Source organism: Saccopteryx bilineata, chromosome 6 (genome assembly GCF_036850765.1).
Source record: "Saccopteryx bilineata isolate mSacBil1 chromosome 6, mSacBil1_pri_phased_curated, whole genome shotgun sequence".
Lineage (NCBI taxonomy): Eukaryota > Metazoa > Chordata > Mammalia > Chiroptera > Emballonuridae > Saccopteryx > Saccopteryx bilineata.
In genome coordinates this window covers 171370123-171395807 of record NC_089495.1, presented here as the reverse complement: position 1 = coordinate 171395807, position 25685 = coordinate 171370123, and the positions used below count along the sequence as shown (strand labels likewise).

The following is a 25685-nucleotide window of genomic DNA, read 5'->3' as shown; positions in this document are numbered from 1 at the left end:
GAGAACCCGGAGCGAGCCATGTCGGGGCACGTTTCCCCAGGGCCCCGCGCACGGCGGCCGGGGACCCGTGCGGGCTCTCCATCTCCATACGGGAAGGAGGCCTCTGTGGAACAGCCCGAGAGGGCGGCGTGATCGCTTGCGAGCACGACCCTGCCAGGCGGAGCGCGGGTGGCCCTGCGCCGCTTCACTTGTCGTATCTGGCCATCGGTCTCCCGCGGCACTCTGGTCGTGCCTGTCAAGCTTGGCACTGTCGCGTTTAACCCTCGCCTGCCCGCCCGCGCTCTCCCTGACTGCTTAGAAAACCCCTTTAACCTGTGCACGGTTTGGCTGTGCCAGAACTTAGCCTCCAAGGTGCGGGCATGATGCTGGAAAGCTAATAACATGAAAAAACTTTTTAAAAGCGCGTTAAATTATCCGAGCCTCTGAAAGATAAGCATGCTTAGTATATGCTAGGTGATGGATAGATACTTGACTGTTGACATATTTTCCCCCTTTACGGTGTAATTCCAGTTTGCTGTAAAACAGTATTCTTAAGGGGACGATCGAGTAGAACATTTTGTCATTTTCTCTACTCTGCACACGCTATTACCATGTTTGGTCAATGATTTGCAGGCAGAGGCTTACCAGGCTGTGCTAGAAATATTACACTGTGTTTGCATCTGCCTGGAAGCTGTTGGTACCAGCTTATCTGCACACAGAATGTTTTCACTGGATAACAGTTTTCGTTTTCTTTGGTATTGCAACTTTCATGACTGTGTCGACTGTCTTATTTGTGGAAGAAAATGAGATTAATCGATCAATAGATTCTTGGTGACTGAAGCTATATAACAAATTTGGTATTGTTCAATTTTTGGTTCTTTGGTTTTAATTCTGTAAACTGCAGAAAAGATCAGCATTTTAAGACATTTTAACCCCTTTAAGATTGTAAATATATACTACTTAGTACTAAAAAACTTTTAATGTAAGGGTTTTGAGTTCTAATAAATTTAACACCATCAGCTCTGATGTAAGTGCTTTGGAACCTGCTTTTGTAGGGTCTTCTGATTTGACATTCTATTTTTTTTTTATTGAGTTGCTACACTGCAAACTTTATTTTGTTTTTGAAAATAGAACCAAACATTTTAACTTCAATTAAATGCTTAAACTTCAGTTAGAGCTTTATTTCCATGTTTCTATAATTCAGACAAAATGAAGATTCTGTTTTATTTACTGGTTCTTGGGGGAGGAGGAGAAATAAAAGTCAAGATGGGCGACTCCAAGCACATTTCAAATAGAGAGGTCAAGAAGAACTTATAAGCTAGTCTTGTTTGAATGCTTGCAAAGGAAGTTCAGAATGTAGACTTATCATTTCTAAGATTACTCTTGTATTTAGTCTCATGAGAACAGCATTTCCCTTCAGTCCAGCTAATAGAGAATATTGTAAAGATGGAAAGCTTTATCTCAGATTTTAGCATTTTACATGTATATTTGAAACTGTTTAGATCTGTTGGTTAGATACCTCGTTCAGTCTTTATTTTTTAGTTAAATTTTAACTGCTGATAGTTTGGTTCTACATTAACAAAATCACTTCCTGGTACTCACCAAGTCCTTTAGAAGCACTTTGGAATAAAACAGTTTGAAACCAACTCAGAAGAGCACCATGGCACTTTAAGATGAGATTTCATGTTTTCAAAGTCTCACTTTACAGTGCCAGTAAAAGAAAGAAAGGGGAAAAAAAAGCCTATGTTCCACAAGAACCACATCTGCACACTACAAACAAAACTTTGGTGTATGTGTGCTGGGTGTGCCAGTTTCCTCACACAGGGATTGTTTATCAGCCTACCCACCAAGTTCTTTGGGTTATCTGCACAGTAGTTCCTGTGTTGAGTATGAATTCAGACAAAACATAGACCTGCCTCCCTGTCTTGTAACAGATAATCTGTGTATTTGCAGTATAGCTATATTGCTTTCTGGGGAGTAGGAACGAGTGTTGCCCCTGAAACAGAGTAAAAGGTCTACATGATAATCTAACCCTTAACTTTACCCTAATCAGAACGCTGCTCTAATAAACTGAGCTAATTGGCTCAGACTGAATTACAGACATGTTCTACCACTTGATGACTGGCAAGAAGTTATACAGCACCCAGTAGAGTAGGTTGGGCATATGTTCCTGTGTCTGTTTACCATATCAGAAAACAGACTAAAGGATTGACTTTGACCTTTTCTGATTCCACATCAAGTTTTAAAATAATTTTAAAATTAATTTAGAAACATTTTAGGCAGAAAACTACACAGAATAACAGGTCCCTTTGTACAAAAAAAGTTAACTCTTTGCCATGTATCAGGTTCTGTTGCTGTCACATCTAAGTATGTGTCTTCTTGCTTATCCCAGTCTCTTACCTCCCCAGAGATGTCCAACCACTCCAGTGTCAAAGACATAATGTTCCAGCCAATTATGGAAATGATTTTTTAAGCCTATTGTAATTGGGAGGACATCAGTTAATGAGGAACATCTCAAAAAAGAAAAGAAAAGAAAAAAAAAAACCCGACAGGACCTAGAGGAGATAGACCAGGGAGTCTTAAGAATACATAGAGATGGGTCTTATCTCCCAGTGAGTAAGGGAAGAATCCTTTTGTTACCTGTTCCCGGAACACAAAATGATAGGGGTGGATTTCTTAACTGGCATTGCTTTCCAGGAGCTCAGGACTCAGGTAAAATTCAACAGTGTCACCTGAAATTAATGTATTTCATTCTCTTGATATTTACATATTTTTAGCTATATAGGTATGCATCTGCAGTAATATATACTGTGTTGCCTTGTTGTGTTTTAAAGTTTTAAATGTTACGCTCTGTGTATCCTTTTGCATCTTAAAAAACAATTAAACTTGCCTGACCAGGCTGTGGCACAGTGGATAGAACATCAGACTGGGACCTGGAGAACCCAGGTTCGAAAGCCCGAGGTCACCGCCTTGAGTGCGGGCTTATAAGGCTTGAGCATGGGATCATAGACATGACCTCATGGTCGCTGGCTTGAGCCCAAGATTGCTGGCTTGAGCAAGGGGTCACTCGCTCTGCTGTAGCCCCCTAGTCAAAGCACATATGAGAGAGCAATCAGTGAACAACTAAGGAGCTGCAACAAAGAATTGATGCTTCTCACTTCCCTCCCTGCCTGCCTGTCTGTCCCCATCTGTCCCTCTCTCTAACTCTGTCTCTGTCAAAAAAATTTTTAAAAGAAAAAAACAAACTTGCTCAGTATTAGAGGGATGATTTAAAGTTGTGGATCTGGTTCTTTAACTGGAAATACTTTCCATTTTATGACTGTATTAAGTTTATCTATTCTCCTGTTGATGGATGCTTGCCAAACATTTTGCCCTTTTATTTTTTATCTGCTTAGACTGTTTTGCAATAGATGGTTTCCATTTTTATATAGTTGTTGGGCAGATAAAATGTATTATGCTCACTTTGTTAAAGAGGCCGTTGCCCAGGTGATATTAATGTGTGTTGAGAATTGTTGTAGCCTGAGGCTTGGTTTTGGGATTAAGCCTGTCCCACCCTTTTTGGTGTGAGGTGGTACAATCCAATCATGCCTCAGAGAAGTGACTTTGTATTAGAGACTTCCCTACTTTGTATATTGGATTAGAGGCTGTGAAGCTACAGTATAAAGTGGGGGCGGAACGGGAGTTTGCTCTCTTGGTTCCTGAGGTTAGCATGAGAGAGCAGAGAGAATAGAGCCAGCAGCGGGAGGAGGCCACGTGGAGAAGGCCAGGAAAAGCAGCCAAGATGGCGGAGTACTGAGTGAGATGCCAGTTTGTACAGAGTTTGTATCTGGGATAAGGAAGGAAATGGGGAACTGAGGAGAATAAGGCTGTTGAGCTAGAAACCTTTGATTCTAGGAAACTCGGATAAATCAGTAGCTTTGTGAGCACTGAATGTGACTGGGTTTTGGAGCCCAGTGTGTATTTTTACTTGCCCGCCGGGTGCAAGCTAGATTAAAGACTATGGCCCACCAGTTTTTGGCTCCATGGTTTCTTTACCGACTGTCCGAATCCAATGCGAACCTGCATGTGAATGGTCACGATGGCGGCTCCTGGCTTTACAATAGTACTGTATATTGCTTCTCTAGTCCTAATGAGGGTCTTCTTGGTGTATATGTAGAAGTGGAAGTCCTGGTTTGGAGATCATGCATATGTATTTTTTATTCTACTAGTGGTGATTCTGGTTTGCATCTATTCCATCATCTACATTTAGGAGTCTGGTTTCTCCATTTCTTTTCACTTGCTATTATGAGACTTAAAACCTTTGCCTGTGAAATGCTGTTATGAGACTTAAATCCAAAGGGTATGAAATGTTCTCTCATTCTCTAATTTGCATTTCTCTATTAGTAGTAGTTGTGTGTGTGTGTGTGTGTGTATAATTTTTTTTTTTTTTGCAAGAAAGAGAGTTAGGAAGGGAGAGAGAAGGATCAACTTAGTTGCAACATAGTTCTTCATTGATTGCTTTCTCATATGAGCTTTGACTGGGGGCTCAAGCCAAGCCAGTGACCCCCTTGCTCAAGCCAGTGATCTTGGGCTTCAAGGGGCTTCCATGGGGTCATGTCCATGATTCCACGCTTAAGCCAGGAACCCCCACGCTCAAGCTGGTGAGCCTATGCTCAAGCTGAATGAGCCCGTGCTCAAGCTGATGACCTCGGGGTTTCAAACCTGGGTCCTCAGCGTCTCAGGCCGGTGCTCTGTTCACTGTGCCACTGCCTGGTCAGGCAAATATCTTTTCATATGTTTATTGCAGTTTCTGCTTTTATATGTATGCATGTCCAGTGAACTTAACATTATATAAATACTTATCATCTCTTCATCTAAGCTAATTTGTGGAGCCACCAAGTATGTGAATCCAGAGTTAGAAGAAAATCAAGAACATGATTGTCAAGGCCAGAACTGCATGCAGAGGACTATATTCCTCTCCTCTGGCATCTAGTTCTTTGCAAGCCTCTCAAGCTGCTAAGTAAGGAAAGTTCAGTAGACATATGCCATTGTCAGACCCTTGTAGTAGTGATAGAATGCAGGATAGAGTTCAGTTTTTGCCAAGGGCCGTGGATATTAACATTCTTTGCCTTATAGTTATACTTTTTTTTCAAACTAGGCAGTTCATCTAGCTGGAATGTGTACACACACACACGCACGCACGCACGCGCGCACACAGGATATAGGAAACTACTTTCTGCTCAGTTTTACTGGGAACCTAAAAGGCCTCTGAAAAATAAGTCTATTAAAAACAAAACTGATTATTTTTTACAAGGAGATTTGGTTTAAATCAAAATAGTGTTTAACTTAGTATACAGGAAGACTCAACATTTGTGGTTTTGTAATAAGTAATTATATTTTCTTTCAGTTATAATTAATATACTTTGAGATGACAACCATATTTGAAATTGGAAAAAAATCTTGAGACTCTTAAGAAACTGGATATAACATATATGTATGTGTGTGTGTGTTGTTTTTTATCTAACTAGGCCTAGGTTTTTTTTTATTTATTGTGCTTTGCTTTATTATGCTTCTTGAGTTTTTTACAAATTGAAGGCAAGACCTTCGACCAGCAGAAAGATTATTGGCTGGCTTTATTGTGATACTCACTTTATTGTAGTGGTGTGGAACCCAAACCACAGTATCTCTGAGGTATGCCTATACTGTTTGCTATTTGCATACCTAAACCACAAAACAGAATAAAGAAGTAAGTTGAAGATTGTTACTGAAGTATTTTGAGCTTCCTTCCCTTGTAGCATACTATTTCCGTCTAGATTGTCCATGAAAGCCATACGCAGAGATTTACACTTAACACTTAAAAAGTATTTTAATCCCAGCTTTTCTTCTGTTCATGCCTACTTGCCTTAATGTTAGAAGTGACTTCTTATTTGGAATTGTGCTCCTAAAAGCTATCTCCTGTTCACTTTCATTGAAATTTTACATTGGAAGAAGTATAGGAAAATAAACATCAGATTGGTTCATGTTAGTAATACTTGGACAAACTTGTTACATGCATTCATCGTGGAATGTTATGTACAAGGACCCCACAGAGTTGAGTAGTTTTTAATCTAGAATGATTCTTAACTTTTGAAGATAAGTCTTTCAGTAGCTGACATTGTAATGCTTATATGATTTGCTTTGGTATATTAAAATTTAAGTATCAGTTATTATTGTAGATCTTTAAAAAGCAATTGATTTAAGTAAAGATGCAATTAAAATTCTTATAATTCACATTTTGATCTGTAGTTGAAGGTGTGAAAAAAGCAGAGATTTTGCCTTTTTTAACCTGGAAAGTGAGCATCAAAGAACTGTTCTGTTGCAGCAGGGCCCAGTATGAGCATTTGAAAGGTAGACACTTCCATGCATACTGTAGCAGGAAACCTACATTTAAAACGAATTCATCATTGCATTTGTGCATTTGGATCATATTGAAGGAAGACTGTTTACTCAGTTCAGCATTTTTGCATTTCTAGGGTGTTCCTCCTATTTGCCTTATCACAGAAAAGAAAGATGAATTTCCTGTCCATATTCCTATATTGGCTTGCTTTCAGAAAATTGCCAACTTGAAATGTATTTATTGTTTACTTTAAAGTGGTTTCACATGGCACATTTTTATTGTCAGTATTTTCATGTAGTAATAGAACTAAAACTAAAGCATCGGCAAATACCCGTAGGACTTTTTTCTTTTCTTTTTTTTTTTTTTTTTTTTACAGAGACAGAGCGTCAGAGAGAGGGATAGATAGGGACAGACAGACAGACGGGAACAGAGAGAGATGAGAAGCATCAATCACCAGTTTTTTTGTTGTGACACCTTAGTTGTTCATTGATTGCTTTATCATATGTGCCTTGACCATGGGGCTACAGCAGACGGAGTAACCCCTTGCTCAAGCCAGCGACCTTGGGTCCAAGCTGGTGAACTTTGTTCAAACTAGATGAGACCGCACTCAAGCTGGCGACCTTGGGGGTCTCGAACCTGGGTCCTCCGCATCCCAGTCCAGCGCTCTATCCACTGCACCATCACCTCGTCAGGCCCTGTGTGACTTTTTTAACTTTCTAGGGAGCAATCTTTTAAGTCAGTTGTTGAAGCTCTACAGCCTTGAATTCGCAAATCATTGATAATTTGGTTAAAAAGTGTTGTAAGTATCAAGTTAATTAAAGTGTTGTAAGTAGTCTTTTGATTAGATCAATGTTGTCAAATAATAAAATGCAAATTACATATGTACTTTAAAAAAATTTATTAAGCCTGACCAGGCGGTGGTGCAGTAGATAGGGCGTCGGACTGGGATGTGGAAGACCCAGGTTCGAGACCCCGAGGTCGCCAGTTTGAGCACGGGCTCATCTGGTTTGAGCAAGGCTCACCAGCTTGGACCCAAGGTCGCTGGCTTCAGCAAGGGGTCACTCGGTCTGCTGTAGGCCCGTGGTCAAGGCACATATGAGAAAGCAATCAATGAACAACTAAGGTGTTGCAGCAGAAAAACTAATGATTGATGCTTCTCATCTCTCTCTGTTCCTGTCTATCCCTAACTATCCCTCTCTCTGACTCTCTCTCTGTCTCTGTAAATAAAATAAAATAAAATAAAAATAAAAAATTTATTAAATTTGTTGGGGTGACATTGGTTAATAAAAATATATAAATTTCAACTGTACAACTCTAATAACTCATCTGTATATTGCATTGTGTTTTCACCACTCAAAGTACATATATACTTTTAAATTTCCAAGTAGCATCCATTAGAAAAATAGAAAAGGGGAAATTATTTAACCCAACATATCTGAAATATATCAGCATTTAATCATTATAAAAATGTATAAGAGCTGTGGCCAGTAGTGCAGTGGATAGAGCATCGTCCCCAGGTGCCGAGGTTGCTGGCTCCATGCTGAGGTCTCTGGTTCAAGACCCATTCAAAGCACGTATGAGAAGCAGTCAGTGGGTGCACAACTAAGTGGACCAAGTTGATGCTTCTTTCTCCTCCCATCTCTCCCCCTCTTCCTCTCTCTCTCTCAAAAAAAGAAAAGGACATCTTACATTCTTTTTTTCATACAAGTTGTTTGAAATCAGTATATATTTTACACCTACAGTATATCAAATGCACAGTTTTCATTAGAAATATTTAATATATATTTAGATTTAAATTTTACTATTGAAAAAGTAGACCTGAGTTACCCTGGGCACACTTACAAGTTTTCCAGTAGTGGAATTTGTAATCAGTTTTAAAAATTGTTAACTAAAATGAAATACAGTTAAAAATGCAGTTCTTCAATCACATCAGCCACCTTTAATGAAATCAGTAAACCACAGGTGGTTAGTGGCCAACCTAATGGGCTAGCCTCAGACTTTGTGGACTGACCTGTTTGTCAGGGGAAGTTAGTATGGATACCAACATTGGTGTTAATTCTCTGCATTTCTGCACATGTCTAAGAAACAGTGCTAAGATAGCATAGGAATTCCTTTTATGGCACATATTAAGGCAAGGGTCAGGAACCTTTTTGGCTGAGAGAGCCATGAACGCCACATATTTTAAAATGTAATTCTGTCAGAGTCATACAACGACCCGTGTACATTAAGCATCATCCAATAAAAATTTGGTGTTGTCCTGGAGGACAGCTGTGATTGGCTCCAGCCACCTGTAACCATGAACATGAGCGGTAGGAAATGAATGAATTGTAATACATGAGAATGTTTTATATTTTTAACATTATTATTATTTTTATTAAAGATTTGTCTGTGAGCCAGATGTAGCCATCAAAAGAGCCACATCTGGCTTGCCATAGGTTCCCAACCCCTGTATTAAGGTGTTTTGTAGACCTAGACTGAAGCTCTTTAAGACAGGGTTTGTGTATTTCAATAGCAATATGCCTCCCTCAGAGTAGGCCCAGAAAATATGTTACTGAATGAACATGAATAGGTGAGTAAGAGGGCAGTCTTAATTATGATGGGGTCAGGTTCCTATGGAGATGGATTACTTTTAATTTTTATACTTTATTCCTACATGCTTTTTCAATGCAATAATATTGAGTTTTAACTACTAAATTGAGTAGTATCTCCTCTTTGTATACTGCATTGTATTTTAATTTGAGTCTTACAGAGAAAACCCTTTCAGCACCTTTAAAACAATCGTGGAATACAGAAGCTACTAAATAAATGTCAGTTCCCCGTTCTCCCTAAAAATTGAACCTAATTGGCCTGACCAGGTGGTGGCTTAGTAACTAGAGTGTTGGCCTGGGATACTGAGGACCCAGATTCGAAACCCTGAGGCCACTCACTGGCTTGAGCCGAAGGTTGTTGGCTTGCCAAGGGGTTACTAGTTAGGCTGGAGCCACCCGGTCATGGCACATATGAGAAAGCAATCAATAAACAACCAAGGTACTGCAACTATGAGTTGATGCTTCTCGTCTCTCTTTTCCTGTCTGTCTTTCTCCCTCTCTCTCTCACTATGATATGTCAGGCATTGTGTTACCTCATCTTATTCCGTCTTTATAGCAACCCAGTGAGATAGGTATTGTCATTTTTGTTAAACTATACTGAGAAGTGGTCAAGAACGTAGACTCTGAGTTGTGCTGCTTAGGTTTTTTTGAATCTTGGCTCTGCTACTAACTAATTGGTTATTCTTTGCCTCAATTTCATCATTCCTTAAAATGTGGAATAATAGTACCTAACATCACAACAATTTGGGTGATGCCTATTACTAGTTTAAAGCAGTGCCTGATATGTAATAACAGTGAAGAACCTTGGATCCTAATTAGAGAATCAGTCTTTATCCTTTATATTTTGATTATACCAGTGCATGCTTTAATAATTATGGGTAAAATGAAAAAAGTAGGAGTAGTGCATTAGAATATCATTCCAACTGTTTTATTATTTTTTTAATGTTATTTTACTGGGAATCGTTATATTTGATCAACTTTTTTTTATGACCAACTTCTTAATTTGATTCTTCAGGTGACTTGATTCATTAAAGAGTAAATAGCTTTCCTTTTCCTGAAGTAATTAATGGAAAATCATATAAGTTCTTTGTTGCCTTCAGAGTTTAAAATAGCAACAATTTATTCAGCAAATAGTTGAGAAATTTGATCTACCAAGAACTGATCTAGGTACTAGAGATACAATACTGAAAAGCAAGTTTTTTTCCTTGTGGAAGTTACATTCTAATATTGGGAGGAACAAAGAAAAGAAAAATGACAAGATCATGTCAGATAATCATAAGTCGTGTAAAGGAAAAATTAGCTAGATTGTTAGGAAGGCATCTTAGGAGGAGACATTTGAGCTAAGACACACATGGTAAGCGAACAGGCTATGTGAAAAACGTTTCAGGCCAAAGAGACTCTATACGTAGAAAGTCCTTGCGAAGAGAATGAGCTTGAAATGCTAGGGATAAAAATGGTTTGTATAGTTAGAATTCACAGACGAGGTGGAAGAGAAGTAGGAAATGGATTGTAAACAAGAGCTAGAATAGGAATAGCCTTTAGGCCAGTGGTTCTCAAAGTGTGCGCCCTAGATTTCCAGGTGCACCTTATGGTATTCCAGAGAAATATGTGCCTGTTGGGGACGAAAAATCCAACAGGGTTTTTGGAGTTTAGATTTTTGGGGGACAGAGATATGGGGAATTGGCTGTAAGCTGACAGTCTGCCCAACCCCCCACCTCACTTGCCTGATTAGGTTGCAAAAGGCTGTTAAGCTGTGGTACTGAATTGTTTACACTACCCCCATGTTCCCCAGAAAGACTGGAGGCAAGTTTCTTCTATCCTTTGTTTGGTGTAAAATTAAGATATGTATGGTGGGGGTTTTGGATTGCTGATTAAACATGAGAAATTGTCTCTTGAAGCCTTTTGATTTCTATAAAAGAATATGTGGCAATATCTAAAAGAGCTTTGTACATTTTACTACAGTTTTCAACACCCTATTTATGTGAATTAGGATTTTCTACCCTCAACACAATTAAGAGTAAAAAGAGAATTCTTTAATGTATTGACAAGAAAATGAGAGTTTACCTTTCAAATATATGCCCAAACATTGAAGAAATCGCTAGGACACATCAGGCTCATGTTTCTCATAAACACGAGAATGAAAAAACACATTCACGCAGAGACCTGCCAAATTTACTAAATCTTACTAAGAATGTATCTATCTATAGCCTGACCAGGCGGTGGCGCAGTGGATGGAGTGATGGACTGGGAAGCGGAGGACCAAGGTTCGAGGCCCCAAGGTCGCCAGCTTGAGCGCGGGCTCATCTGGTTTAAGCAAAGCTTACAAGCTTGGATCCAAGGTCGCTGGCTCGAGCAAGGGGTTACTCGGTCTGCTATAGCCCCATGGTCAAGGCACCTATGAGAAAGCAATCAATGAACAACTAAGCTGTCACAACAAAAAACTAATGATTGATGCTTCTCATCTCTCTCCGTTCCTGTCTGTCTGTCCCTATCTATCTCTTTCTCTGTCTCTGTATTAAATAAAAAAAAGAATGTATCTATCTATAGATACATGTATTTATCTATATAAAAAGATAACTTTTTGTCGTTTTTTTATTTTTTAACCCCTATTTTTTTACGAATTCTAGAAAGCATAACTCAAAAAATGTAACATAGAAATATTTTTTAATGTCAGAATAAATTTAATCTGGTCGTATTTATTTCGTTTAATTACTGTAAAAGCACGCTTGGACTTTATATTTTTTTCTTTAATATTTGACTTAATTATTATAACATATTGCTCAGAAATTTGTATATAATATGCCTACAATTATTTGTAGGATTTTAAATGTGCCCTGACTTCAAAAAGTTTGAAAACCACTGCTTTAGACCAATGTAAAGAATTTGAATTTTATTCTGACTGCCCTAGGGAATCACTGGGTTTGTGATGGTAGGGATATGTTAAGGTGTTAAGTAGTGGAATGGCTGTGATTTATCCCTGTGACTCATGTATGGAGATGTACAAATGGGGACAAACACTGATTAAGAAACTCTTGCTGCCTGACCTGTGGTGGCGCAGTGGATAAAGCGTCGACCTGGAAATGCTGAGGTCGCCGGTTCGAAACCCTGGGCTTGCCTGGTCAAGGCACATATGGGAGTTGATGCTTCCAGCTCCTCCCCCCTGTCTCTTCTCTTTCTGTCTCTCTCTCTCCCTCTCTCTCCTCTCTAAAATGAATAAATAAAATAAAAAAAAAAGAAACTATTGCTATTATTCAGGCAATTGATAGCATGGATTAGAATTGTTATTGGAATAGTGAGAAATAATTAGATTGGATGTACAGTACAGTTGTCCCTTGAACATGACTAGGCATAAGGACACTGACCCCCCTGCACAGTTGAAAATCCACATGTAACTTTTGATTCCCCCAAAACATAACCACTCTTTATATCTGTGGGGAATTGGTTCCAAGATCCCACCTGGATTGGTACCAAAATCCACATATGCTTATTCTCCTGTATAAAATGGGGTAGATCAATGTGTACGGTTGGTCCTGTCCATTTGTGGGTGGACTCCCAACTGTGGATTGAAAACAGCACAGGCATTTATTGAAAGAAATCTTTGTATAAGTGGACTCGCTCAGTTCAAACTCATTTTGTTCAAGAGTTAACGTATATTTTAGGGGTAGAGCTGACAGGACTTACTGATAATTTAGATGTGTGACATGAGGGAAAGAAAAACATCGGGGTGAATTCCTAACGTTTAGACCTGAGCTAATAGGTGTCCCTGTTCTCGGGACTTATAAAAGAAGCTAAAATAAAGTAGTTTGGCAAAAGTTGAGGTTCGTAGAACTTTGAGGAATGACAAATTGATCCAGAAATATTACAAACGTTTAAAAATACCTTGACTTGGCCTGACCTGTGGTGGCGCAGTGGATAAAGTGTTGACCTGGAATGCTGAGGTCGCCGGTTTGAATCCCTGGGCTTGCCTGGTCAAGGCACATATGGGAGTTGCTGCTTTCTGTTTCTCTCCCCCTATTCTCTCCCTTCTCTCTCTCTCTCATTCTCTCTCTCTAGCCTCTCTAAAATGAATAAATTAATAAAAAATTAAAAAAATAAAAATACCTTGACTTCTTTTCTGATTATAATAATAACATGTTCATTATAAAACATTAAGAAAAGATTTAGTTGTAATGGCAATGCCAACCAAAGTCTTAACATTTGGCTTATTTTCTTACAGGCCATTTTAAATATCTGTTCATTCTTTCAATAAATGATTGTTATCTGTCTTCTAGGTACAAGGTACAGCAGGCTTTTTTAATATCATTTCATTTAAAAATTGATGAGATGTGATAGAAATTTAACTCGTGTTTATATCAAGTAGCTTGTGGTAAGATTGGTTTCATTATATGTCGTTTCATTTAAAGTTATAGAATCTATTGACTGAGTTAAGGGAGGACTTACTGTTGTAGGCCCTGGGTATTCAGTAGTATTCAAAACAAAGCCCCTGGCCCTATGCCTATTCAGTATACATTATAACGGGGAGACAGGTAAGAAATAAGTAAACAGCTGAATAAGAAGATAATTGAAGATTGTAATAAGTACTATAATGAAAATAAGGGAAAAAGTGAAAATCTGGGGGCTACCAATACAGATTTTTCTTAAACAGTGAGTTCATTTGTAACAGTTTTATACTCTTATTTTCCATACCCAAAGTGACAAGGGTGCCAAGCTAATTCAATGGGGAAAAGATTAGTGTCTTCAACAGATGGTGCTGGGACAACTGGATATTCACATGCAAAAGAATGAATTTGGATCTCTGTTTCACACTATATAGAAAACTTAACTCAAAATGTGTTATAGACCTAAATGAAAGAGCCAAAGATATAAAACTTGTAGAAGAAAATATAGGCAAAAAACTTTGTGAATGTGGTTTGGGCAGTGTTTTTTGGTCAATTTTAATGGCCATTCTAGACATTGACACCAAAACCTCCAGTGACAAAATAAAAATAGATAAATTAGACCTTACTAGAATTAAAAACTTTTTTTGCATCAAAGAACACTCATCAAGAAAGTGAAAAGACAACTCACAGAATGAGAGAAAATATTTACAAATCATATGTCTAACAAGGAACTTGTATTCAGAATATATGAGGACTTTTACAACTCAACAATGAAAAGATGACTTGATCATATAGTCAAAGGCTTTGAGTAGACATTTCTTAAAGAAGTGCAAGTGGTGCCTGTTCTGTGGTGGTGCAGAGGATAGAGCGTCATCCTGGGACACGGTAAGGTCCCAGGTTTGAAACCCCAAGGTCACCGGCCTGAGCACAGGCTCATCAGCTCGAGTGCGGGGTTGCTGGCTTGAGTGTGGGATCATAGACATGACCTCATGGTCTCTGGCTTGAGCCCAGAGGTCGCTGGCTTGAGCAAGGGGTCATTGGCTCAGCTGGAACACCCCTCCCACCCCCCCATCAAGCCATGTATGAGAAGCAATCAGTGAACAACTAAAAAAAGTGCTACAACTATGAGTTGGTGCGTCTCATCTCTCTCCCTTCCTGTCTCTCTCTGTGTCTCTCGCAAAAAAAAGCAATGCAAGTGGTGAGTAGAGTGTGAAAAGATGCTCAAAATCAGCTGTTAGGGAAATGCAAATCAAAACCACAATGAGATACTATTATACATCACAACCACTAGGATGACAGTAAAAAAGAGGACAACACTAACAAAATATTGGCAAGGCTGTAGAGAGGTTGTACATTGCTGGTGGAAATGTGAAATGGTGCAGACATTTGGGAAAATGGTTTGGCAGTTCTTTAAGAAGTTCAGCTTGGAAGTTATCAAATGACCCAGCAGTTTCACACCTAATTATATACCCAAGCAAAATGAAAACATGTGCTTGCATAAAAACTTGTACACAATGTTCGTAGTAGTATTAGTCATAATACACCAAAAGTGGAAACAGCCCAAATGCCCATCAACTGATGTTTATTCATACAATAGAATATCGTTTGGCAATACATGAATGAGCTTTGAAAACATGTTATAAGTGAAAGAAGCCAGTCAAAAAAAGACGGGACCACATATTGTATGATTCATTTATATAAAATATCCACGATAAGCAGATCCTTGGAGACAGGAAGTAAATTAGTGATTGGCTAGGTCTTGGGTGGGTAAGAGTAGGGATAAAGAAGTGATTGCTCACAAGTACAGGGTTTCTTTTGGGGGTGTTCAAAATGTAAAGTTAGATTGTGGTGATGGATGGTACACTACAAATTTGTGATTATACTATACCCATGAAGTTTACACCTTTAAATGGATGAATTTTATAACATTATACCTGTAGAAACCACTTAAATTGTTTAATGGTATCCTGCTCATACAGTGATGATATTAAATTATCTCCTTGTTAAATTTAAATCCAGAATTATAAGTAATACTTTTATCTTTGTGCATAAATCTTTGCCTGCATTTGCATTATTCTTCAAAATAATATTGTAGGTGTGCAGTCACTAAATCAAAAAGATTGTATATGTATATATTTCTGATTTTAAAAATATGCTCAGTCCTGACCTGTGGTGGCGCAGTGTGCAAAGTGTCGATCTGGAACGCTGAGGTCGCTGGTTCAAAACCCTGGGCTTGCCTGGTCAAGGCACATATGGGAGTTGATGCTTTCTGCTCCTCCCCCCATCTCTCTCTCTCTCTCTCTCTCTCTCTCTCTCTCCTCTCTCTAAAATGAATAAATAAAATCTAAAAAAAAAACATGCTCATGACAGAAAACTGAAAATACAGAAAACTGAAGAGAAGATTAAAATCACTTATATTCCCACCATTAGAGATTAAATTTTTTTTCTTTATATTATTTTACATTGTTGAGATTACACTGTATGTAAAACTTTATATTCAGGTTTTTCACTTAAATCATAAATATTTCCCTGTCATTAAAAAGTTTCCATAAACATAATTTTTTTTTTTTTATTCATTTTAGAGAGGAGAGGGAGAGACAGAGAGGAGAGACAGAGAGAGAGAAGTGGGGGAGGAGCAGGAAGCATTAACTCTCATATGTGCCTTGACCAGGCAAGCCCAGGGTTTCGAACCGGCGACCTCAGCATTTCCAGGTCGACGCTTTATCCACTGCGCCACCACAGGTCAGGCTCCATAAACATAATTTTAATGGATATTTCAAACTATCCTGTGGATATACTATAATTTTTTTTTTTTTCATTTCTCTTGGTTTTATTTATTTGGGCTGTCTGGTTTTTAGTATTATGAAGATTATTTCCCTACTTGAAGTGAGATTACTGAGTTAAAGGGTCATAGGGTTTGGATTATTTAGAAACTCAATATAAATGGCCAAATTGCTTTCTGAAAGGTTTGAGGGAATAATACAATTGTCTGTGGTGGAAAATAAATATGGAAAAGTAGGTTGGTTTGGATGATAAAGGGCCTTTTATGCTCTATTAATGAATATGGACTTTATCTTGTAGGTGCTTAGAAACTGAAAAATTTTAATTTGGGGAGTGTTAAGAGATTTTAAGAGGACAGGAGAAGTAGAGTTGAAATCCACATTCAAGGAGGAATTGGTAGGGCTTAGAAACTGAATGTGACCATGGAACAGAAGTAGATCAGTTAAACCACAACATTCAATTAGTTTTCTATTTTTCACTGACATGTTAATCATCCGGATAGAAGCCGAATTGTTAAACCAAGAAGAAGTTTTTACCTTTAGCTCAGCAATTTTCAGCCGGTGTGCTGCAAGAATTTTTAAAACATGTAAAACCTGACTAGTCAGGGGCACTGACCTCTTTTCCCTTAGACACAACAATAACTCTAGTGTGAATGATTCAAAATATATCCATACGCCCCACTTTTCATCACTGTGGGTTTGATTTATAGCTGACCTAGGAGAATGGCAAGAGGTAGTAGTGTAAAGGAATCTTAAATGTTAAAGAGGACATTCCTTTCGTTCTTGTATGTCATTGCTGGTCAACCATTTAATAGTCATGTTCATGAAAATATCAGTAAGGTTTTTAAATTTGTGGTTCTGGTTATCAGACAACAGACAGAAATTACTATTTCACAAAGAAGTTTTAAGCTGTCTGGATCTCTTTTACCCATAGCCTTCCATTACCCAAAGACTTCATTAGAAATTGTCCACATTGGTAACTAGAAGGAGTTGAAGAAGTTTTAACAGGTTTTCTGGTTAGTAATAATGAGTATTCACTTACTGAATGGTACCATTGCCAGGCACTGCGTTTTAGGTGATTTACATATGTTGTGTTGTGATGTCAATCCTCCTGAGTTAGGATAATTATAGTTCACATTTTACAGCAATGAAACTGAAGTTAGAGAAATTAGCTTGCTTGCTCAAGTTATTTGAATATTTCTGACTTGGATAACTTGATTTAAGTAAATCTGACTCAGACTTATGGTGTGCATTCTCTGGTTAAAAAGGCCTTCTAATGTTAAATGTTCTAAATTCTGTTTATAAGAGCATGGCAATATCTGACTTTATCAATTTATTTAGAAAACATATAACCCAATTAATTATAAAATTTATATGGAATAGTCTTATGTGTAATACATTCTCTTTATTGCTATTAAATAAACCTTGTATTTTAATTAATTATTTCAGTTCTTCCTTAATATTCAGGGTTTTTTTTTAACCCATAGGAGTAAAAGCACTTCTTAACATATATACCATCTGTAAGAATTAAAATCTTTTCCTAAGTTATTTCACTTAGCATAATATCCTATAGGTCCATCCGTGCTTTTGCAAATGGTAAGATTTCATTCTTTTTTTATGACCAAGTAATGTGTGTATGTGTGTGTGTGTGTGTGTGTGTGTGTAAAGCAACTTTTTTATTCATTCATCTATTGATGGACACTTGTGTTGCTTCTATATCTTGGTTGTAAATAATGCTGCAGTGAACGTGGGTGCATATATTCTTGTGGTTTTAATTTCTTTGATGATTAGTGATGGTGAGCACTTTTTTATGTGTATTGGCCATCCATGTCCTCTTCAGAGAAGTGTCTCCATATGATTTCACTTATATGTGGAATTTAAAGAACAAAATAAATGAAGAAACAAAATAGAAATACACTCATAGTTGCAGAGAACAGACTGATGGTTGCCAGAGAGGAAGGGGATTGAGGGACTGGGTGAAAAAGGTGAAGGGATTAAGAAGTACAAATTGATAGTCACAAAATAGTCACAGGGATGTAAAATGCATCATAGAGAATATAATCAATAATATTGTAATAATATATAGGGCTAAGTTGGTACTGAAAATATCAGGAGATCACTTTGTAATGTACATAATTGTCTAATCATTATGCTGTATCCCTGAAACTAATACAAAATAATATTGAAAGTCAACTGTAGTTGACAAAATTAAAAAAAGATTACCATAAAATCTTTGCATAAAGTCAAGCCTTGTCTGAAGTTTAACGAACTAGTCTTGATTTTGATTATTTTAACTCTCCCAAATTAACACTGAGGATATTTCCAAACAAACAGAAAAGTCTTATCTGAATTTCTTTCCAAGATTTTTTACTTGCCTCCAGAAATAGTCAACCATAATTATTAAACTAGAATTGAAATTCTTGCCCTTGCAAAAATTATTCTGTCATTGCAAAGTATAACTGAGGTTCCTTCCTTCCTGATGACACAAATCAGTTATCAATAATTTTGAGGAATACACTTTTTTCAAGGCAGAAAATTATACTGCTTACAAAAATTAAGGGATCAGGGAATGTGCAGATACTCCTCAGTACATTCAGCCTTTTGTATAGTGCATTTTCACCAATGAAATAAAAGTTTTGCATCTCATTTGCATAATTTAACAACTTTCTTTGACTTGTCATTTGCTTTTCTGATGTTCTTGTTTAATTTTTTAAAAAATCAAATGCTTCTTTTTTTATCGCTTCATATTCATTTTGAAATATCCCCTAATTTTTGTGAGCAGTATATGTAATATATTGTAAATTTGTTTATTCAAAACATACTATTTTAGTATTGAGAATTCATTTTATGTTAAATTATTTAAAATAAGATGAAATTAAAAATTTTGGTACTCATTTGTGTTAGCCACATTTCATGTGCTCAATAGCCACATGTGGTACTGTCTCCCATGTTGGACAGTGCTTATATAGAACATTTTCATCATCGCAGAAAGTTGTGTTGGAGAGTCAGGCTTCTAGGTACTGGTGGTGCTGGAGACTGTCTTAGCATTCATTTACACATGTTCACCTATTTGCCTGTTTTCAGTAGGATGATGAAGCCCTGAAGACCTACTGTGTACCCTATCTAGAGGATAAAATCCAGAATTCCAGGGATATGAGGGTGGAGTTAGGAGGGGTTCTAGGATCCTAAGTGCTTCTCAGACTAATTTCACTCATTCTTCCTTATTGGAACTTCCATTTTTGTCCTAATCTCCTTGTCCTTGTGGGTTTATGTTCTTGTTCTTTTCTTTTTTTAAATCCCTTTTTTGTATTTGCAGTGGAGTTTTGGGAGGGAGCTAAATTTAGATGTACGTATTCAGTCCCCCATTTTAACACAGGATCTATAGGGCTCTCGACACTACTGTGTAGAAATGCTGTTCATTTCTTTTTTTAAGTAACAATTTTTTAATTTACATATTTTTAAAATTATTTTTACTTATTCATTTTAGAGAAGAGAGAGAGAGAGAGAGAGAGAGAGAAGGTGGGGAGGAACAGGAAGCATCAACTCCCATATGTGCCTTGACTGGGCAAGCCCAGGGTTTTGAACCAGCGACCTCAGCATTCCAGGTTGATGCTTGATCCACTGTGTCACCACAGGTCAGGTGTAATGTTATTCATTTGTTAAGCACTATCTAAATCATTGTATTTGTCATTGTATTACTCAGAGGCATCAACCAAAAGCCCAAATATTTTGTAGTCAGTCAGTTTTCTGTTTCTTTTGGTCCTTATGTAAGGCATAGTATAAATAAAGGAGAATTGTGAACCCATTTTTAAATGCTCCAGTGCCTTTGATTAGCAGTTATGCTGGGCTTTTAATGATTGGTAGGTTGAGAACTGTTTTCTGCCAGGTGTTTCTAAATTTGAAATTGTATTTTTCTGCTATGCAATATATATATGCAGTACTGTCAAATAACTCATCCTCTGAGCTTAGAAAAATATATTTTTTAAGAAATTAACTTTCTAAGGGAAGAAAATAGCTTTCATTCCTGTTTTCTCCCATGAGGGCTGGGTAAAGTATATATAGTTGGCATTAATTATGGAGCCCAAGACAAGTATCCTACTTGAGTTAGGATGGTTAGGAAGGACAGTTACTACATTTAGGATTTGAACTGGTTCAGTTTACAAAAGTTGAATCATAAAACTTGATGCTCCTTTCAGGGATCACTACTCATATGCTGGAATTGAGAGAATTGATGTTTTAAGTGTGAGCTCTCATTCACAACTTAAAAATATCCAGTGTTAATTCTCTGTAGGGTTTACTTCCCTTTCTGTTTGTGAGTAGAAACTATTTAGAATATTGAGGATGAAGGCAATGCCTTGGATGTCTTCACTTAATCTCTGAATCAGTGTTTCAGAAAAGGTCTGCCAGAGGAGAACCAGAGAGGTTTAAGATCATTCTGCTTCATGAAAAAGTTAAAAACTGGTAGTCAAATGAGGTAAAGTACAGTGAAGTAATTACTTAACAGCGACTGTTTTGGCATGAGGGTAGAGTTCTAAGAACAACTGTTATGCTCCAGTGGTCACTGGTACAGAACACAGTGAAACTGAAGTTGTGGATAACATATCTTTTTAAGGTAATCACAAAGCTCTTGTAATAGCAATCTATTTTTACTCTTCAGATTTTCCTTCCTAGCTGAGCAGCAAATTTTGATGTTATGTTCAGAGTATCCTTTAATGGTCTTTATTGTTAAAACTTTGTAATTGAATATAAATAACTGTAGAAAAACTTAAAATCAAAATTGAATTTAATTTTGCTTTATGAAATAAACTTTAGCTTTCTCAACAGCTGAGTAGTTAATATCTTAGTCATCTAACATTTTACAGAAATATTGAAAAATTAGACTGACAGGAGAGGACCTTTTTCATTAGGTAAAAGCAAAGTATAAAGTAAAAAAAACAAATGATTCTGTATATCACAGCCATTTTTGTTTTAAGATTCACCATAATGTCTCTTTTTTAAAAAATTTATGATTTTAATTTGTGTTTACATAGATTCAAGTGTCCCACCGAATATACCTCCCCCCAACCCCTTATTCTCCTCGGCCCCCCTGTGCCCTTTCCCCCCAATGCCTTCCCCACTTCCCTCCAGGATTTGCTGTCCTGTTCTCTATAATGCTGTGTTATGTACAGGTATTGATCGACTTACGACCTGTGCAACTTACGACCATTCGACTCTACGACCACAATCGCTAGCCACGACTGCTCCGCGTCTGGCAGCGCAAGCGTTGCCCAGCTGGGCGTGCGACAGTGCGGACCAGCTTCTGGCAGCAATACCGTCTCTGCATGCACTATTTCAACTGTTACCCCAGACTTGGTACAATAATGAAAGAAAATTATGATAAAATATGACTTAAAGATTTTTATAACATCATTTCACAGTATTGTACATATAGCCTACTCAACTTACAACCAAATTGTGCTATGACCAGTCTGTTGGAACCAATCATGGTCGTAAGTCAAGCACTAGCTGTATATATAATTTCATTACCCTTTTCTGATCCCATTTTCTCTTCTACTTTCCCTCTGACCGCTTTCCCTCTGGTCCCTTTGATCCTGCCGCCTCTGCTTCTGTTCGGTTGCTCAGTTCACATTGTTCATTGGATTCCTCAAATGAGTGAGGTCATATGATATTTTTCTTTCCCTACCTGGCTTATTTCACTTAGCATGATAGTTTCCAGGTCCATCCATGTTGTCCCGAAAGGTAAGATTTCCTTCTTCCTTATGGCCGCGTAGTATTCCATTGTGTATATATACTACTGCTTTTTTTTTTCAAATTTACTGCAGATTTGCTTTTTTTTTTTTTAATAATTTAATTTTTTAATGGGGCGACATCAATAAATCAGGATACATATATTCAAAGATAACAAGTCCAGGTTATCTTGTCGTTCAATTATGTTGCATACCCATCACCCAAAGTCAGATTGTCCTCTGTCACCTTCTATCTAGTTTTCTTTGTGCCTCTCCCCCTCCCCCTGTAACCACCACGCTCTTATCAATGTCTCTTAGTTTCACTTTTATGTCCCACCTACGTATGGAGTAATGCAGAAAGCCTAAACCAGGGTTCCCCAAACTACGGCCCGCGGGCCACATGCGGCCCCCTGAGGCCATTTATCTGGCCCCCGCCGCACTTCCGGAAGGGGTACCTCTTTCATTGGTGGTCAGTGAGAGACGCAAAGCATGGCATCGTTCACATACAGTACTACTTCCAGTGACGTGGGATGCACGCCTCACGCACGGCTCCGGAAGCACGTCACATCACTTGTTACATCTAGCAGTGACAAATATGGAACCGGACATTGACCATCTCATTAGCCAAAAGCAGGCCCGTAGTTCCCATTGAAATACTGGTCAGTTTATTGATTTAAATTTACTTGTTCTTTACTTTAAATATTGTATTTGTTCCTGTTTTGTTTTTTTACTTTAAAATAAGGTATGTGCAGTGTGCATAGGGATTTGTTCATAGTTTTTTTTTATAGTCTGGCCCTCCAATGGTCTGAGGGACAGTGAACTGACCCCCTGTGTAAAAAGTTTGGGGACCCGTGGCCTAAACAGACCTATTAGTAGAGAAGAAATAGAAAAAACCATTAAAAACCTCCCCCAAAATATACTACTGCTTTTTAATCCACTTGTCCACTGACGGGCACTTGGGCTATTTCCAGATCTTGGCTATTGTAAACAATGCTGCCATAAACATGGGGTGCATTTCTTCTTTTGAATCAGTGATTTGGTGTTCTTAGGATATATTCCTAAAAGTGGGATGGTTGGGTCAAAAGGCAGTTCGATTTTTAATTTTTTGAGGAATCTCCATACTGTTTTCCGCAGTGGCTGCACCAGTCTGCATTCCCACCAGCAGTGCAGGAGGGTTCCCTTTTCTCCACATCCTCGCCAGCACTTATGTGTTGTTTTGTTAAGTGCCATTCTGACAAGTGTGAGGTGGTATCTCATTGTGGCTTTAATTTGCATTTCTCTAATGATTAGTGATCTTGAACATTTTTTCATATGCCTATTGGCCATCTGTATGTCCTCTTTGGAGAAATATCTATTCATTTCTTTTGCCCATTTTTTGATTGGATTGTTTATCTTCCTGGTGTTGAATTTTACAAGTTCTTTATAAATTTTGGTTATTAACCCCTTATCAGACTTATTGGTGAATATATTCTCCCATTGGTGTCTTTTGCTCTGCAAAAGCTTTTTGGTTTCATATTTACTATAGCCTTTGTTTTAAAGCCTATTTTGTCTGATGTAAGTATTGCTACCCCAGCTTTTTTTCATTTCCATTTGCATGAAAATTTTTTTCCATCCCTTTACTTTCAGTCTATGTGTATTCTTTTGTTTTGAGGTGTGTCTCTTGTAGACAGCATATGTACGGGTCCACGCAGCTACCCTATGTCTTTTTTTTTTTTTTTTTTTTTGTGGGAGAGACAGTCAGAGAGGAACAGATAGGTACAGACAGACAGGAAGGGGGAGAGATGAGAAACATCAATTCTTCGTTGCGGTTCCTTAGTTGTTCATTGATTGATTTCTCATATATGCCTTGACCAGGGGGGCTACAGCAGACTGAGTTGAGCCTTGCTCAACTCAGATGAGCCCGCACTCAAGCTGGCAACCTCGGGGTCTCGAACGAGGGTCCTCCACATCCCAGTTCAACGCTCTGTCCACTGCGCCACCGCCTGATCAGGCTACCCTATGTCTTTTATTTTTTTAAAAAAATTTTTATTAATTTTAATGGGGTGACATCAATAAATCAGGGTATATATATTCAAAGAAAACATGTCCAGGTTATCTTGTCATTCAATTATGTTGCATACCCATCATCCAAAGTCAGATTGTCCTCCGTCACCTTTTCTTTGTGCCCCTCCCCCCCCAACCACCACACTCTTGTCCATGTCTCTTAGTCTCGTTTTTTTTTTTTGTTTGTTTGTTTTTTTTGTTTTTTTGTTTTGTTTTGTTTTGTTTTTTACAGAGGCAGAGATAGACAGGGACAGACAGACAGGAACAGAGAGAGATGAGAAGCATCAATCATCAGTTTCTCGTTGCGCGTTGCGACTTCTTAGTTGTTCATTGATTGCTTTCTCACACATGCCTTGACCGCGGGCCTTCAGCAGACCGAGTAACCCCCTGCTGGAGCCAGCGACCTTGGGTCCAAGCTGGCGAGCTCTTTGCTCAAGCCAGATGAGCCCGTGCGCGACTTCTGGGGTCTTGAACCTGGGTACTTCCGCATCCCAGTCCGACGCTCTATCCACTGCGCCACCGCCTGGTCAGGCTAGTCTCGTTTTTATGTCCCACCAATGTATGGAATCATGCAGTTCTTGTTTTTTCTGATTTATTTATTTCACTCCGTATAATGTTATCAAGATCCCATCATTTTGTTGTAAATGATCCGATGTCGTCATTTCTTATGGCTGAGGAGTATTCCATAGTGTATATGTGCCACATCTTCTTTATCCAGTCTTCTATTGAAGGGCTTTTTGGTAGTTTCCATGTCTTGGCCACTGTGAACAATGCTGCAATGAACATGGGGCTACATGTGTCTTTACGTATCAATGTTTCTGAGTTTTGGGGGCATATACCCAGTAGAGGGATTGCTGGGTCATAAGGTAGTTCTATTTTCAGTTTTTAAAGGAACCACCATACTTTCTTCCATAATGATTGTACTACTTTACATTCCCACCAACAGTGAATGAGGGTTCCTTTTTCTCTACAGCCTCTCCAACATTTGCTATTACCTGTCTTGTTGATAATAGCTAATCTAACAGGTGTGAGGTGGTATCTCATTGTAGTTTTGATTTGCATTTCTCTAATAACTAATGAAGATGAGCATCTTTTCATATATCTGTTGGCCATTTGTATTTCTTCCTGGGAGAAGTGCCTGTTCATGCCCTCTTCCCATTTTTTTATTGGATTGTTTGTTTGTTTGTTGTTGAGTTTTATGAATTCTTTGTATATTTTGGATATTAGGCCCTTATCTGAGCTGTTGTTTGAAAATATTTCCCATTTAGTTGGCTGTTTGTTTATTTTGTTGTCAGTTTCTCTTGCTGAGCAAAAACTTCTTAGTCTGATGTAGTCCCATTCATTTATCTTTGCCTTCACTTCTCTTGCCTTTGGAGTCAAATTCATAAAATGCTTTTTAAAACCCAGGTCCATGAGTTTAGTACCTATGTCTTCTTCTATGTACTTTATTGTTTCAGGTTTTATATTTAGGTCTTTGATCCATTTTGAATTAATTTTAGTACAAGGGGGCAAGCTGTAGTCGAGTTTCCTTCTTTTGCATATGGCTTTCCAGTTTTCCCAGCACCATTTGTTGAAGAGGCTTTCTTTTCTCCATTGTGTGTTGTTGGCCCCTTTATTGAAAATTATTTGACCATATATATATATATATATATATATATATATATATATATATGGTTTTATTTCTGGACTTTCTATTCTGTTCCATTGGTCTGAGTGTCTGTTTTTCTGCCAATACCATGCTGTTTGATTGTCATGGCTCTATAACAGGGGTCCCCAAACTACGGCCCGCGGGCCACATGCGGCCCCCTGAGGCCATTTATCTGGCCCCCTCCGCA

At 38.0% G+C, this 25685-nt stretch overlaps 1 protein-coding gene across 1 annotated transcript in view; it reads left to right on the top strand.

Moving 5' to 3' along the window:
* Positions 1–25685, top strand: part of DSTN (destrin, actin depolymerizing factor) — a 46970-nt gene that overhangs the window by 602 nt on the left and 20683 nt on the right. The gene's annotated exons all lie outside the window — the stretch shown is intronic.